The sequence below is a fragment of the Lepisma saccharinum genome, chromosome 2 (assembly GCF_977018435.1).
Source record: "Lepisma saccharinum chromosome 2, izLepSacc3.1, whole genome shotgun sequence".
Taxonomy (NCBI): domain Eukaryota; kingdom Metazoa; phylum Arthropoda; class Insecta; order Zygentoma; family Lepismatidae; genus Lepisma; species Lepisma saccharinum.
Window position 1 is genome coordinate 25,499,335 of NC_139230.1, and position 17,722 is coordinate 25,517,056.

Genomic DNA, 17,722 nt, shown 5'->3' on the forward strand with positions numbered 1-17,722 from the left:
AACTTGTCGTGCAAGTTTCCTTTTAACCAAAATGGCCTCCCCCGGACCAACAGGTCCTGCACAATTCCTGTCGCACAACCAAATTCCCTTCTTGGACAGCAGGTCGTACATTTTTCCTTTGGAACAACTAAAATGGTCCCTCTCAGATCAACAGGGCATACACTATTCCTGTCGGTCAACCAAAATAGTCCCCCCCGGACAGTAAAGTTATACCCGTTTAATATTTAATGACCTAAAAGGCCCTTCTCGACAACAGGTCGTGCGTGCACTATTCCTGTCGCTCAACCAAAATCTTCCCTCCGGGACAATCAGGTCGTGCACTATTCCTTTGGAACAACGAATGGCCCCTCTCGGACAACATGTCGTTCAAGTTTCTCTTCTAAAAACTAAAATGGCCACTCCCAGACCAACAGGTCACGCACAATTCCTGCCACGCAACCAAAATTGGCCACTCCCAGACCAACAGGTCACCCACAATTCCTGCCACGCAACCAAAATTGGCCTTCTCGGACAACATGTCGTGCACTGTTCCTTTCGAAAACAACCAAAATGGCCCCTCTCGGGCAACAGGTCGAGCACGATTCCATTTTAACAACCAAAATATTCCCTCCGGGACAATATGGTCGTGCACGTTTCCTTTTTAACAACCAAGATGGCCCCTCCCGGACCAACAGGTCGTGCACGTTTCCTTTTTAACAACCAAAATGGCGCTTCTCCGACAACTGGTCGTGCACTATTATTTTGAACATCCGAAATGACCCCTCTCGTGGTTGTGCACGTTTCCTTTTTAAGAACCAAAATTGCCTCTCCCGGACAACAGGTCGTGCACTATTCCTGTCCCACAACCGATATTGCTTCACATCGTCCACTATTGTTTTGGAACAACCAAAAGGGCACCTCTCGTACAACAGGTCGTGCACGTTTGGTTTGGAACAACCAAAATGGCCCCTATCAGACAACAGGTCGTGCACGTTTCTTTTTAACCAAAATGGCCCCTCTCGGACAACAAGTCGTGCACAATTCCCGTAGCTCAACCAAAATGTTCCCTCCGGGGCAATAAGGTCTTGCACGTTTCCTTTTTAACCATCAAAATGGTTCCTCCCGGACCAACAGGTCCTGGACAATTCTTGTCGCACCGCCAAAATTTATCTTCTCGGATCAACAGGTCGTACACTTTTTCCTGTCGATCAACCAAAATTGTCCCTCCGGACAGTAATGTTGTACACGTTTAATTTTTAATGACCTAAAGGGCCCTTCTCAACAACAGTTCGTGCACTATTCCTGTCGCTCAACCAAAATGTTCCCTCCGGGACAATAAATTCGTGCACTATTCCTTTCGAAAACAACCAAAATGGCCCCTCTCGGGCAGCAGGTCGTGCAGGATTCCTTTTTAACAACCAAAATATTCCCTCCGGGACAATATGGTCGTGCACGTTTCCTTTTTAACAACCAAGATGGCCCCTCCCGGACCAACAGGTCGTGCACGTTTCCTTTTTAACAACCAAAATGGCGCTTCTCCGACAACTGGTCGAGCACTATTATTTTGAACATCCGAAATAACCCCTCTCGTGGTTGTGCACGTTTCCTTTTTAAGAACCAAAATTGCCTCTCCCGGACAACAGGTCGTGCACTATTCCTGTCGCACAACCAAAATTGCCTATCTCGGACAACAGGTCGTGCACCTTTGGAGCAACCAAAATGGCCCCTCTCGGACAACAGGATGTAGATGATTCCTGTCGCTCAAACAAAATGTTCCCTCCCGGACAACAAGGTCGTGCACATTCCTTTTTAACATCCAATATAGTCTCGGACAACAGGTCGTGCATAATTCCTGTCGCACAACCAAAATAGTCCCTCTCGGACCAACAGGTCGTTCACATATCCGTATCACGCCGTAGGTGTGAGTCGAACCTAGGACCCGGGCAGCAAATGAATAAGCTAAATCATGTTATAAAATGGGTCCTGCTGAAGCATTGAAAAAAGCCTCTTAAAAGCTAATCTGCTTATGCCAATGATGTCTGCTACAGTCGACTCTCCCGCCAAGTGCGAGGTGCGTAGTGTGATACGATTTCTACAGGCAGAGGGGCACAATACAGCGGAAATTCACCGTCCAATGAGCTGTGTGCCGGAAAGGCATTGTCTTCCTTCATGACCATGCCCGACCGCATATTGCTGCGTCAACCCAAAACCTTCTTCAACGATTTCACTGGGAAGTGTTTGATCACCTTCCCTACATCTCAAACCTGGCGCCAAGTGACTTCCCACCTTTTCCCGGCGATGAAGAAGTGATTGGGAGCTTCGGGACACCGTGCAGACCTGGCTCAACAGACAGGCGGCACCTTTTTTTTTTTTTTGCAGAGGGTATTGGAAAGCTCGTGCATCGGTACGATAAATGTCTGAATCTTCTTGGTGATTACGTTGAAAAGTAGATTATACGTGTACGTAACTTTTGTCAATAAACCCATTTTGCTATATATAGCCCTCGTACATATATATGTGTTTGGTTCTGCAGTGTCAGTATAGACAAATTCATGTATGCCAGGTCTAAGAAACATGCAAATTTGTAAATTTTTAGTCCGCATTGTGACCTGTATATTATATAAAATTAATTATTTTGTTTAATATTATCCATCCTATGAACATCTGCTGGAGTGATGCCGCACCGCTAAAAATGTGCAAAGTTTGTCGCGATTAAATCTCCCTTAAATTCATGGTCGAAAGTTGTTCACCCTACCCGTTCCCCCCGCCCCCTCTAGCGTCATTGCTTGAACTGATCATATCAACAGCACGGTGCTTACATTCGTCGCGCGAGGGACAAGGCGCACAATATCTCCTGCAACTGTTTGTATTTACGAAAGCGTGTTTCGCTGCTATCTTATCGTCTTCCTCCAAAAGTTTCCATGCAGTGGGTCAGGCAATGTAACGTCATTGTTTCTCATTGCCCAACTTTCAATGCCGACCCGTCCGAAGGTTGAAGGATACATTGATTTGCAAGTGTTTGCTCTGACTACCCGTGAGCAATATCCAACTTCTCCCCATGTTGCTATATTTGTGTGCGTTATTACGAACTTTGAACGCGAGGAAAATGTTGTGTTTCACCGAGCAGGCGAATGAAGCATCGTCAAATTGAGTGCATTTTATTTCAAAGACCAGGACACGGATGTGCTGCTATGTTTATACAGGTAAGAGCATTGGGTAGTGTATTTGCATATTTTATAACCTGTAAACGCGCTGTTAAAAGTGTGGAGGGGAGGGGCCTTTTCTGTCGGGAGAAAATGTAACAAATTGAACCTATGCCAAATGTATGAAGCAACATGTCTGCTTACCATTGATAACTCTGAAGCTAGAACTACAGTACAATGAAAAAAGTTTAGTGAACTGAGGAGAAAGAAACTGAATGTATGGGCTTGATTTGATACAATTAAAGTCCACAAATGACAGATTGGCTCATGTTGTAGCCCGGTCCATATTTTGAGAAGCAACAATAATAATCCTACAGTTCATTAGAACTCCCCCTAGGTCTCTCTCCCTAGAATCTCCCCAGGTGTTGACGATCGGTATCAATAAAAATAACGATTAACCTCTCAGGCCTAGAGATTAAAATTTTACATCTTCCGTCACCGCCGAGTCTGTAAGAGCCACAGAAAATATTGACACTGATTAACTAATATATCTGGAAATAGTTTATTTAATTCGAACGGTGAAATTGTAGCGATATTTAATTATAAATAATATTGTTTTCTGCGATTTTCAGGCTTTCAGTTGTAGCAATTAACAGTATTAACAAATTAACCAACAAAATAACGAGAGAACATTTTCAGAAGAGTAATTAGAATCATGTTGACTGTCAGGGTCGTACGGGACGGAAAAATTTTGGTCGAGAGAAAATTGGGAAGGAAATATTAATAATCTTGACGTTCTTAATCTCAACCGAAAAAAAAATCCATTTCCTAACCAGGTCCGGACACTTTCGGGACGGGAAATTTTCCGATGCGGTGAAAAACTCATATTATACATACTATTTTGCTAGTGCACTTCTAGAATTAAAACTGTGAATTTCAAGAAATTTCAGACATTTATAGTGCAGCCTCTTTTAAATAAGATCTGTTGAAATTTCTTGGCTGTTCGAGATTACGAAAAATTGGGAAACCATTTCCCGACATTGATAATTCACGCTCCGTTATTTTGAATTATTACTTTTTTTATTTTTACAATAGCCATCGGCAAGTAAGAGAATGGATCAGATGTACCATAAAGGAAAGTAGATTAAATGGTCTCTGTTTCATATCTGTGCATTGTGAAAAAGTACAAAAAGACATAAAACTATTTATCAACAAATTGATAGATATTTATGGAAAGGAAACAAGACTGTATAAATAACTATCTATCTAAAGTAAACTCAAGTGTAAACTTGTGTACAAGGCCGAAGTATTTTCAATTCAATTTGAATTTAAAGATATGTAACAATAAAAAGCAATACTACTACTATAACTAATAATATATTTTATGACTGAAGGGCAGAGCACCCCCCTCAAGGCCAATGGCGCGTCCCTCCCAAATCGTCATGTGTCCTCCCCCTCAAATCATGTCATGCGTCCCCCCAAATTATATCATGCCTCCCCCAAATTATATCATGCGTCCCCTCAAGTCATGTCATTCGTTCCCTGAAACCATGTCATATATAATCCCCATAAATATTTAATTAGGACAGCGTGTCTACTGAAAGTAACTTTATTTCTTAGCTTTACTGAACACTATACTTGATCTGCCCCTCCTCCTTAAACAGAGATGCCCATCAACCCCAAGATCGTGGATACATTACCTGTACTTGATAATTGTCCTGTGGCAAGAAGTTAGAAATGTGAATTTGATATTTATTTTTCTGTTTTATGGGGTAACGCACGAAGTGTTACTATATGGAGTACACTTAGTACAGCTATCACAGCATACATGGAATCAATAATACAATAATATTGCTAATTGAAGTACATCATCCGAATTATCCACCTGCTTTAAATTAAGCACAGTGATATAATAACACCCCCGCGGTGCGGAGGGGCGCAAGAGCTTCCGGGGCGCAGTAAGATTGATAAATTGAGAACACCATTCGCGATTAAAATTACCACCTGAGAGCTAGTATTGCTTCCAATTTTGCCGCTCTATGTAGGATAAATCTTTGTTTACATTCAGTAGTAGTACGTAATAGCAGCGTGTTGTCATGGCTGGTATGGAAGAAACGTTTAAATTACGCGATATTTTTAAATATTGCAAATACGGTGTGAATTCCAGGAACTATAACGAAGGTGAAGATGTGCTGAGAACGAAGCACTTAATTATGGTAGGCATAAATAACACGGAAAACGTAGACGAAACTAATATATTCTCACTCGTTCTTCAAAGAAGTGCTGTTTCATCTGCACCTCAGGTTGTAACTAAGGCTCTCGGAAATGATTTGAAAATAAAGCAATTCACCTGTATTTGTAAAGCTTGGGCAGGAGAAAAATGTAAACATACTGTTGCAGTTCTTCCCCCAAAGAGGGAGGCTGGTTTAATAACAACACAGGATAATAATAGTAGAATTCACAATTTCATCGAGACTATCTTCACTGAAAAAGGACTTGCTGAGTGAAACAGTTACATTAGCATCCCGATTTTTTTTTATTACCTTACCTTTATGATTACAGACATTAATTAATCCTCAAATTATTTTCTTCTTCACGCTTAATCGACTTGCACCTGTTCCAATTTTCATACATAATAGCCTACATTGTTTTCGAAAAAAAAAAAAACGTTTTATTCATAAAGGACAATTTAAAATCATCTTTCGGAAAATAAAGTGAACAGACTCGCGCGTTCTTCGTAATTTCCTCGCCGCATTTCAATCTTCTGTCAATCAATTCCGTTTTCCCCGATTTATTTACAAATTTAATTTTGTTGATTCCACGGGGTGGAAACACACTTAAACTTTTCACTTGTCCTGGCCCACAAAACGATTTAACGTTAGAGCAAAAACTGAACAGTAGACGTTACTCTTTCGAACATTTCCCATGCTTTGAACAACTTCAACACAACATAGTATCCTACATAGAGTAGTTCCGGAAAGTCCCACCAGATGGCATATCGGATAATTTTAATTGCAAATAGTTCACAAAAGTTTTTTCTTTCGTCATTAAAATATATTTTCAACCAGACATATGAAAATTTAAGCCCCTACAACTGTAAACAGAAAATGTTAGTCACTAGAAGAGTTGAAAGTACCAGATTACCTTCATTAGCTGAGTAGTTCACGTCATTGATTACGTCGCAGAAGGATAGACGACAGGCAAGAAAATGCGCTGCCAAATCTGACTTTAACCTTCCCCTCATATTTCAGGTTTTCTTTTTTTTCAGCATCGCATCCCCAAAATATCATTCCCCACCCCGTTAGCACCCCTAGATGATTAATTCTTACGCCACCGATGGTGGTGGTGATTTACATGCGTGCGGACAAACCGGAGACACTGGTAGTGGTAGCAATGGATTGTCTAAATCGGAACTTGTAGATTCTTGCCAAGGAAGTAAAAGTGAACTGTTTGGTGATGACGTCGACTTAAAAACCGAGGCGCACACAAATGCTTGTGAACAGGACCGGCTCTAGTCATTTTGCCGCCCTGGGAGGTGGCGGCAAATGCTGCTCCCTTTCGAACGCCTCCCCCCTATAAAAGAAATAATGAAAGTTGTTACGCTATTTCAATACTATTAAGCACAAAAAAAATCGACACTAATTTTATATTATCAATATATTTTATGAAAACTCTCTCTCTCTCTCTCTTAAATGTAACAAGTATTAGGAAAGAAATGAAGCCTTGACTTCATAAGTTTACTGTTGTAGGTCTATGATATATGATTGGATTTTTTTAATGAATTACATGTAATATTCCCGGATCTCCCGCGTGGGTGATCTAAGGTCTGAATTTTTTCCTGTGTTGTTCCCGCATAATGCGCTTCTGGGGTTCACCCAGCCTCAAATTATTGGTACCTGGGTGCAACCCTGAGAGGTAAAGGTAGCCGGAGAATGGTGCTGATCACATCACCTCTAAAATGGACGAGATCGAGAATGTGTGTGGCCCTACCCCCACATCCCGTAAATGTGCCTTCATTACATGCATAGCGAACTTTACCTTTGCATATAATATTATTTTTCGTATAATGCTATCTTGCATAAAATGGAAACAAGCGCGTTTCAGACATGACTGACCGAAGATAGTATTTTTATTAGCCTTAATTTTTTATAAAAAGAACTTTGTTCGCAGCTTGCCACGCTTACCGACAAAGTTAATACATTCGAAGTTCTACACTCATATTAGGTGCAAAACCATGACCCTTTATCAGTTTAAGGTCTCCTTTGGCGTAATTGTTTCATAGCTTAAAGCACTTTTACTTCATCTTTAAATTCAGTAGCCTTCATGTGTTAACATTCCGGCAAGTTTTCTACACTTTGCAGACAAAAGATCAGATGGCATGTCTTTATGCTTACTAATATCATAAAATAAATTGAAAAATTCACTATGATGTTTAAGCTGCTCAAATCTTTATCTTACAGCTAAAATAATCGTCTGGTAATAAAATCAACTTTGTACCGTTTTCGTGGATCTTCAACAGTTTCATCGCACTGAAACTAGTGTTGCCCACGAGACGAGACTTTGGCCTGTCTCGTCTCGTGGAGTCTCGTGGAAATGCTGTCTCGTCTCGAAAATATTAGTTTGTCTTATGACACATGGTCAATCTCGTCTCGTCTCGAATTTTTAAAAGCCTGTCCCGTCTCGTCCCGTGGGCAACACTAACTGAAACTGCTTCTTCTTTCGATTTCGGCCCTGTACAATGTTGCCTATCTTTGAATCATCTATATCTAAATTCGATGCCAATTCATCACTCCTATTTTTTTCAAAGCGCTGATATGTTTGCAAGAAATCATCTAACACATCGTAGATTAATGTTTAGAAGACATTTGCTCATTACATTACGTGGAGTAAAAAGTCCTACCGGATAACAAGTGAGCAAAGAAATGTAAAGTCACCCAACTGGTTTGTAATATACTGAGCCTTATGTGCTACTATTCGGACAGTGTTATTGTCGCCAATTATTTGAAGGAGCGCATCATAGACCTCTCCCCCTTGATATCTCAACAGAGTTAAGGCATCGAATCTGCTATCCCACCTTGTGGCACTCAGTGGTTTTAAAGTGAGGCTACTGATATGTTCCTTCAAAACGGTGGGTTGGCATATAGTATTAACTTCCAAGTTATATAATATAATATTGTAACTTTCAAGTTTTCAATAGGCTTATTTTTTTCTTCTCTTCAAATGTTGCGGCCCTGAAAATTAGCCGCTCTGGCCGGTGGCACGGTTCGTTTTTTTTTTATTTGATTTGATTTATTTTATTTTACTTCGCGTTTTTGTGCCTCTTGGCTAATTTGCGAAGATGGGGATGAGTGATGAAATTGATGAATGGACATTCACAAACAACCATGCCCGAGCGGGATTCGAACCCGGAACCCTTGGCGTCGCAGCGCGATGTGCTAACTAGTGATGGGCATTAGTCGACTAATATTAGTCGATTATTAAAACCATCGAAAAAATTATCGACTAATGAAAATTAGTCGACTGAAAAAATTAGTCGACTAATATTAGTCGAATTGGTCGTTCGACTAATATTAGTCGAATTAGTCATTCGACTAATATTAGTCGAATTAGTCATTCGACTAATATTAGTCGAATTAGTCGTTCGACTAATATTAGTCGAATTAGTCGTTCGACTAATATTAGTCGGATTAGTCGTTCGACTAATATTAGTCGGAAACATTCCGACTAATATTAGTCGGAAACATTTCGACTAATATTAGTCGAAATGACCGAACATGTCTCATTTCCAGACGAACAATCGACTACTTGAGCAGAGGGCTTATTGTCAAGAAGGGAAGCAAAGCAGGTAGGTATTTCTTGAAAAGGTCAGTGACTGGAATCTTTTATCCCTTGATGCCGCGACAGAGCTGGTATGCAAAGGGAAAGCTGACCCTGCTGTAGCTCTATCCCCCCTACCTCCAGGGGGCGATGCCTACCGTCATTCATGTCGCTATTTTTGTTTTCTCTGAAGGGATACACATTCATAGTTCCGAGAGTTTCTTGGTATTCACAGGCCAGTGCACATTGTTGGTGCAAGAAAGACACCGCAACATTTTAAAAGCAAAACTATCCATTTCTGACCCTCAGATGGATTAGAAGGTTTATGATAAATGCATTTTACTGGAATGGAAATATTCAATCCACCAGCTCTGATGCAAGGTAAGGTAAAATTAATTTAATTAAAAATAAACATTAATTATGTTCGTGGGGCAAATACTAAAATATACGCTGTCCAGAACGATCTCAAACTTGCTGCAGTCGCTAGATGTTAATTTACCTTTCTGCCCCTTATGGGGTACAAATTTGCCAGCAACATCGGTGGCAGAGCGCGCAGGGTGGTTCATTCACATTCACGCCTTTTACGGCTCCGGGTTCGAATCCTGTGGTGGACATGGGTGTTTCTTGTAAGTTTCCACTCATCCATTTCCTGTAATCACAATTCATTCTCATCATCCCGATTAGCCTAAAGAGGCATAAAAGCGATGTAAAATGAGGATAATAATAAAGAAAGATAGAGGATGTATGTCACTTTGGGTAACCACGACGATGAGGACGAATTGATCAAAAAGAACATCCATGTCCAGCCTAATACTCAAGGGGTGGGGCAATGGGGTCATTTACCCCCTCCAACTATGAAATGTTTTAATATGAAGCTGTAAAACCTACGAAAATAACATTGACGATTTTTCAGATTTTGCAAGAAATTCGATTTTATTCTCACATAAATGAATGGGTTGTTCGCGAAGCGAGATAGGCTCCAGGACTCTGCAGTCTACAATATTTGGTTATTTTATAATTTTAGTATTATAACCTTTAAAGGTTTAATTGATGCATATCTATCAGACGCCCGGATTCAGCCCGAACACACTAAACACGACCAAAAAATTAAAAAATTATAATAAAGAAAAGAAAATAAACAAAATATAAATAATAAACAAGACAAGACAGTACCAAGGTAAACAGATTATTTACACAATGCATTACTTATGTACAATGTTTTTCAAGTTGGTGATAAAAGACGAATATGCACTCACTGAATATATCTACTTGGTTTGAGATGTTGTTGAATTGTTTCGGTAGCCTTTGGAATATTGAACGTTGTATGAGCGAGAGTCTGAGCGTTGCAGTGTGGAAAGTTTCCTTGCTCCGTGTTTTATGTCTGGGCACTCTGAGGGAGAGTTCGTGGAGTTCAGACATGCTCTTCATTATAAGTATCATTGCTATCACATACTTAATTTAAAAATATATCATTTTCTATACATCTAATTATCATGATTGGTTAATTGATAGTCAAACATAGATGGTTTTGATTGATTGATTGATTGATGTTTTAAGTCCACTTTATGCACAGAAAGGCTAATCGGGACTGGACCTACAGTTTACAGTGGAATCGGAACCACTTGTGCCTCAACCGGGTATTGAACCTTGATTACAAGGCAAAGACGCTACCACTGCGCCATCGGGGAGGCCCTCAAACATAGATGGGATTGGGTGCCAAAACTTGAGGGGAGGGGGAGGATTCTATCTTGATTGACAAGGCTTAACACTATGAAAGCATAATATTTCATCTCGCAATCGTCGCATTGACGCATCAGATCACGAAACCAGTTAGAGCGACACATGATCTTTGGACGCAGAGAATTATTTTTTTAAGTAAGTACTTCGCAACATTAGTAAATTTTCTCACATTTAATATTAGTCGAAATAGTCACACGATTAATTTCAGTCGAAATCGACTTTATTTCCGACTAATATCAGTGGAAATCGAACACAACTGATTCTGATTCCGTTTCCAGACGAAGCGTAGACCACTGAAGTAGAGAGGGCTTATCGCTAAGAAGTGATGCGAGGGAGAATGGCCTAGGTGTATTTAATTTCTTGGAAAGGTGAGTGACTGGAAAATTCCGGTACCGCCTCACAGCATGCCAAATTGAAAGCGAAAGGTGCCCCTGCTGTAGTCATTCATGTGGCTATTTGTTGTTTACAATGGTGTCTTTTCTCAAGAGATACGCATTCAGGACTTGGAGAATTTCTTGGAATTCAAAGACCTAACCATCCCTAGGTATCATTAGTGGTGCAAGAAAGATATCGCAATATTTAAATCTCAATGTATGGCCTTCATGTGAACTAGAGATCTTATCTTAAAAGCATTGTACCGTAATGAAAATATTCTTAAACTTAAAACTAATGTCAAACTTAAGAATATAGTTTAAAATCAACCAGTTCTCACGCAAGGCAAGGGAAAATTAGTTTTAATAAAAATGAACACTAATTATGTTCTTGGAGCAAATACTAAACTTTACGCTGTAAAGTACAATCTCAAACTTGCTGCACTCGCTATAATACAACCTTGTATGTTGATCTTCACTTTGCGCTGAGTGGCCATTCACATTATCCGCCAATCACGACTCCGGGTTCGAATCCTTTCATGGGAGTGTTCCTTGGTAAGTTTCTATTCATTAATTTTCTTTAATCACCATTTATTCTCTCTTTGTCCTGATTAGCATAAAGAGACAGAAAAGCGACTAAAATTTGGAAAATTATAACGAAAGACATAGGATCATTTACTGCAGAAACTTGTAACAAATAATCATCAGGTATGAGTAACGTTCTTTCAAGTTGTTTCATTATTGCTGTTTCACTACACAAAATAGGCATTTTACATTATGATATTGCTTCTAAGTTGTAAACCTTATTTTCGAACCGGAAAGTAATCATTACTTGAGAGAGGACCTCCCACATGGCGCAGTGGTAGCGTCATTGCCTTGTAATCAAGAGGTCCCGGGTTTGATACCCGGTGGAGGCACAAGTGGTTCAGATCCCACTTTAAACTGTAGGTTCAGTCCCGATTAGCCTTAGTGTGCATAAAGTGGACTTAAAACAGCAACTCATTACTTGAGAAGGGTGTATTGAAGCCTCTTATAGTATTCGAATTTTTATTTAGAGTCGCTTTTCTACCACTTTTGAGTAAACACGACGACGATGATGAGTGACGATTAAGAAATTAGTGAATCGAAACTCACAAAGAAAGCCATGTAGATCCGCGTAATCAAGGGGCGATGAGGGCATTTACCCCTTCGAATTATGAAATGTTTTAATGTGATGCTATATAAAAACTATCAAACTAATTGACGAATTAATTTTATTTCGTCCTTGCATAAATGAATGGGTTGTTCGCGGAGAGAGGCAGGCTCCAGTCTGCCATATTTGGTAATTGTACCCAGGTAGTTTTATAACAATTGATGCAAGTCTACCAGACATCCACATTTTTTGGGACAGTCAAATCTTTTTAATCCCTGTCCCGAGTTTCTTCTAACTAACCGTCGCACCCTGCTTTTTCAGTCAAAAAAATGGTTTATAATCTCTCATCTCGTAATCGTCGCATTGGTGCGTTAGAGAACGAAACCAATTATAGCGGCGCATGATCTTTCGACACAGTTTCGCAATACTCTGGTAAATTTTCTCAGGTGTAATATTTCGACTATAATGCACAAATCAATAACAACTAATGTCTTACTTTTTTGTTTCATACCGAAAAAAGGCTTACTGTCACAAATAAATTATGTTTGTCGTTTTAGACTATTCAATTTCAACTTATTCGCTAGTATTTCATTCATCCTAATATTGCACCAAAGGCAGTTTACATCGTAATAAATAATTTTTAACTGATCAGAACTATATTTTTAAAAGCTTCACATAATGGTCACACCCCTTTAAAAATTTCGACCAATATGTGTTGGATAGTATGGGAGCAAGAACTCGCCTCCACTGTTGATTAAAGGAAATTTGAAAACACTGTTAAGGAATACAGTACTATTAGAATACTTCTAAGAATATATGTAAACATCAAACATGAAGCTGTACGACGTATGCGAGGTATCTATCAGTGAGATTGATTTGTTCCGTTACTTTAGATTTTAATGTAGCATCTCTATAATTGTATGTCTAACTGTAATACTACTATAGTAAAGTTATCGGTCACATCTGACACTCCAACAAACAACATTTCGCATCTTTTCTTTGTTCCAATTAGGATTTGTCCCCCCCCCACCCAAGACACATGATAATTCCCGTCTATGGGCCTGCCTATGTCTTCTTTACGTCTTTATTTGAAGCCGGAACCTTGATGGTGACTGATATCGTGAGTACACAACTCAACGTTTCGGGCCACAGAGACTGTTCTCAATGTTCTCATGCGTGACCTTGTAATGAAGAGATCCCGGGTCTATTCTCTGTGCGCCTACACACACACACACACACACACACATATATATACATACATATATATATATATATATATATATATATATATATATATATATATATATATGTGTGTGTGTGTGTGTGTGTGTGTGTATAAACATTCGTTTATAAACAGTCCAATTTAGCCTGGCTCAGCTCAGCATAAGAAAAATATATAGTTCCACTTTGACTAATATTTGTCGTTAACGACTGATTCGACTAATATTAGTCGAACGACTAATTCGACTAATATTAGTCAAACGACTAATTCGACTAATTAGTCGAAAAAATTAGTCGACTACTTTTTCGACTAATATTAGTCGAACGACTAATTCGACTAATATTAGTCAAACGACTAATTTGACTAATATTAGTCGAACGAATAATTCGACTAATATTAGTCGAACGACTAATTCGACTAATATTAGTCGAAAAAGTAGTCGACTAATTTTTTCGACTAATTAGTCGATATTTTGTTTCGACTAACGACTAATTAGTCGATGGTGGAAATTAGTCGATGGTGCCCATCACTAGTGCTAACCACTCGGCCACAGTGTCCGGCAGCCCTGGGTTTGAATTCCTGTGGTAAGAAAGATAATGCTTATATTAGCTATAAACAATATGCACTTTTTGTATCGAACGATTAGAAAATAGGTTCTTACATGTACAGTCCTTACCAAAAGTTTAAGACCACCTTGTCATGTGTTTTTCAGACAAACAGAAAAAGTACACGAAATAAAAGTAATGTGCTTATCATGAAATAAACACTTTAATACAAAATTGGAATTATTATGTAATGTTATTGAAAGATACATCAAGATCAAGAAAGTGTAAGGGCATATTAATGCACTTATAACTAATAGATGCAACTAAAGGTACAATTTGTAAAATCGTTAAATCTGAACATTGAAAATACACTTGGAAACAAACATTTCTCCTGATATTAGATGAATGAAGTGTGAAATTTTAATAGACAATAGATCCACCTTTAAGTTTCAAGCACATTTGCACACGTTTTCTCATGCTGCGAACAATTTCTGGCATTCTTGGGGCGTAATATCATTCCATACTTTGGAGATAATCCGGTCATCGCGTACAGACGTTACCCTGGGGCGGCCGCAGCGTGGTTTAACAACCACTGTACATTGTTGCTTGAATTGGTTTATTGTGTTCGCCACGCAGGTTTTACTCACATTCAATGCGACTGCAATTTCTCTATGAGACCTATTGCATCTGTAGCTACATACCAATTATTTACCATTTCACGGCCACGGGCACAGATTTTTTCCCCATTATCACGTAGCTTGTGATTCGAACAGCCTGTTTATTATCAAGCGTAACGAAAACAGGTTTGGACTTGCACAATGCTGCTACTAGAGTTATGTCTTTCTGCGCCATCTATTGATACACATTTCAACTAATAACTGATAAAATTTGTTCACTCCAGCGCAGTCGCTGAGGAAGATGATGATATCTGAAAACCTCACAGTTTTCGCTGCATTTTTTTATTTTGCGAATTAATATATATATATATATATATATATATATATATATATATATATATATATAAAACACAAGAAAAATGTTTTGGATATTTTTCTTTGCGCCAAAACCTGCGTTCATGTTCCATACTACTGGAAAAAATTCAGTACTGTCATAACAACGTCGGTTACGTGTAACGTGTATACACATTCATCTGTACTTCAAAATGCTGGATTTTTCAGTTAAGAAATTTGATTTTCCACTTTCGTATCTCAAGATCTACAAGACGTATACCAATATTTTTTCGGCAATATATGCCTCACACACTATATTACTTCCATACAATTTCACTTCGTATTTGTACCAAAAACTTTCGGTCGGGATTCATTTATATGAAAATAGTTGCTGGTCTTAAACTTTTGGTAGGGACTGTATAGCGTAGCAACTTGGGTCTATCAAATTATCTGAGGGGTGCAAGGGGTACAACTTGGATCTACGGTTTAGGGGGGGGCAGTATCCCCTTCAAAAATAAAAAAATGGGGGCGTATAATGTACCCCTGTAGCCCTCGTTCCTGCGCCACTGACAGTCACTGTGTCGTGGATCTGGGTATTTCATGTGTGTTTTGTGCTTGCTTGTAGAACTGAGTTCAGAAGACAGTCATTTTCGCCCATCGTCTTCGAAAAAGATACGAACAATGAATAAGAAAAAAGCGGGTCAGATTTTTTTTTGTTTGGACGGAATTGGGAAGGAACTGAAAGATCTCAATTTATCGACTGAGACGGGAAATTTTCGAAATTTCCCAACGTGGTGAAAATGTCGAATTCTACACACTGTCCCCCTCAAGCGATTGTTCCTCTCGAATACCTCTCGAATAAAAACTGTTCATTTAAATGAATTTCAGACACTTATGGTGCACAAAATTCAAATTTCTTAATTGTTCCCAAACTCGGGATTTGGCCTTGACAATTCACGTGCAGTCATTTTGAATTACCTTTCTTTTGAATGTACTCTTCGGCTCAGTGGTGTAGCGCAATTCTCTGGGTTCCCATGCAAGTAAAATATTGGGGTCCCCTTTAGTAAAAAATTGAATTATCGAGATGATGCCAGAGTGGGATGGACTCCCCCCCCCCCCCCAGTTGTAAAAGAAATTAACTTTTACTCCAAATACTATGATTTCCATTTTGTTATCGACTTATACATCAGCGTAGTAGCTTCTCGAAACTAAATCAGGATGGACCTTTGATAAATAACTGGAAGAAGAAATTATAAATATTTTCTCTTACTTCAACGTAGCGGCACAGCCAGGATTCTTTTTTGGAGGAGGGGTAGGCTTCACACAGCCAAATATTTTTTTCGTGATCCTTTGTATTTTTGGCATGAAACATTAAAAAAAATAGGTTACATGTAATACACAGATATTTTAAAAAATCTGGTTGGGGGAATTGTTTAATGTTTAACCAGGGACGTAGCTAGGTTGATCAGTTTGGGGGGGCCCAAACGTAAGATTTTTTCTATCGCACTATTATAAATTAACAAACTATTTATACACCATATAGGCCTATGCTGTATACATACATTATATATGTATGTGTGTGTGTGTATATATATAGTCTTGGAAAGAAAAGGATCAAGGGCCTTCTCGGTGACGCATGGTAGCATCGTCGCCTTGTAATCAAGGAGTTCCGGGTTCGATACCCGGCGGATGCTCATAGTGGTTCGGATTCCACTTTACACTGTAGAACCAGTCCCGATTAACCTTACTGTGTATAAAGTGGACTTAAAACACCAACTCAATCAATCAATAAATTGGAAAGGAACATCATTTTCTTCTGTAGCCCCAACAGTCTACGGATATACTCTCGCGAAATCCAGAGCCATTATTCGGGAAACTAAATGCAGAATGAACTCATTAATGGCTGATACACCAAGAACAATGTTATTAGTCTTTAGATTTGTAAATTTTCTGTAAAAAAAAACTGAGAAGTAGCTAAAACCCTTTTCCGTGGTTTTAGATATAAAGTGCTGAAACGAGGTTTACAAGTATTGGCAACAGTGCAAATATGAAATGTGTGGGTAATGAGTTCAAGCTAGGCATCTCATGTACACAGTTCATACCGGAATCGAATCCGGTTTCTCTTAGTTCAAGGGCGGGCCCAAGTCGTCTATGCATCTGATTGTTCACTTGGGAAATGATGACGATAAGAAATTATATGCACACGTCTAATTTCTTAAAATTAATCTTATTTGTGTGTGGAAAACTGAATACATGATGGCACTGGATAAAACAAAGTTCCCACACACTCAAATAATTACGCTCTCGTCTTTGGTTCGGCAGGTTCAACAACCTGCCCGGGTTCGATTCCCGATGGAGGCTCATAATTGTTCGGATCTCACTTTAAACTGTAGGTCCAGTCCCGATTAGCCTTACTGTGCATAAAGTGGACTTAAAACACCAGTTCAATTAATCAATCAATCGAAAGGTTCAAGGTTCGATCCCTGGTGGTCAGGCCGGTAGCCAGAATTTGATTTCAGAAGGGGCTTATCCCTTATCGGCAGCCGCCATCTAAAGACGAAAAGGTTGGGGGGAGGAGTAAATGCGCTGAAGATGAATTTCTTGGTATATTGCAACTTACCATATACAAGATCTTTAATCCTGTTAATGAAGTAAATTTAATTACTACTATACATTATTAAAATCAGATATTGTAGGATTTCGGGAAAGGACTGCAGCCCCCGAGCCCCTTCCCTGGGTACGTGCCTGTTTGTATTAGTTCCAAAATTTTTGTGCTTTCCAACATCGTGAGGACAATTTGGGAAGTACTTGAAAGCGATATGG

The 17,722-nt window shown here is 39.2% G+C and overlaps 1 protein-coding gene across 3 annotated transcripts in view; it reads left to right on the top strand.

Annotated features, from left to right (window-relative positions):
• Positions 1-2,816: 2,816 nt before the first annotated feature.
• Positions 2,817-17,722, top strand: part of LOC145983960 (trehalase-like) — a 184,570-nt gene continuing 169,664 nt past the window's right edge. For all 3 annotated transcript variants that reach the window (XM_083117171.1, XM_083117175.1, XM_083117178.1), the window contains exon 1: positions 2,817-3,182. The gene's annotated coding sequence lies outside the window, so the exon portion shown is untranslated. The remainder of the gene's footprint in view (positions 3,183-17,722) is intronic.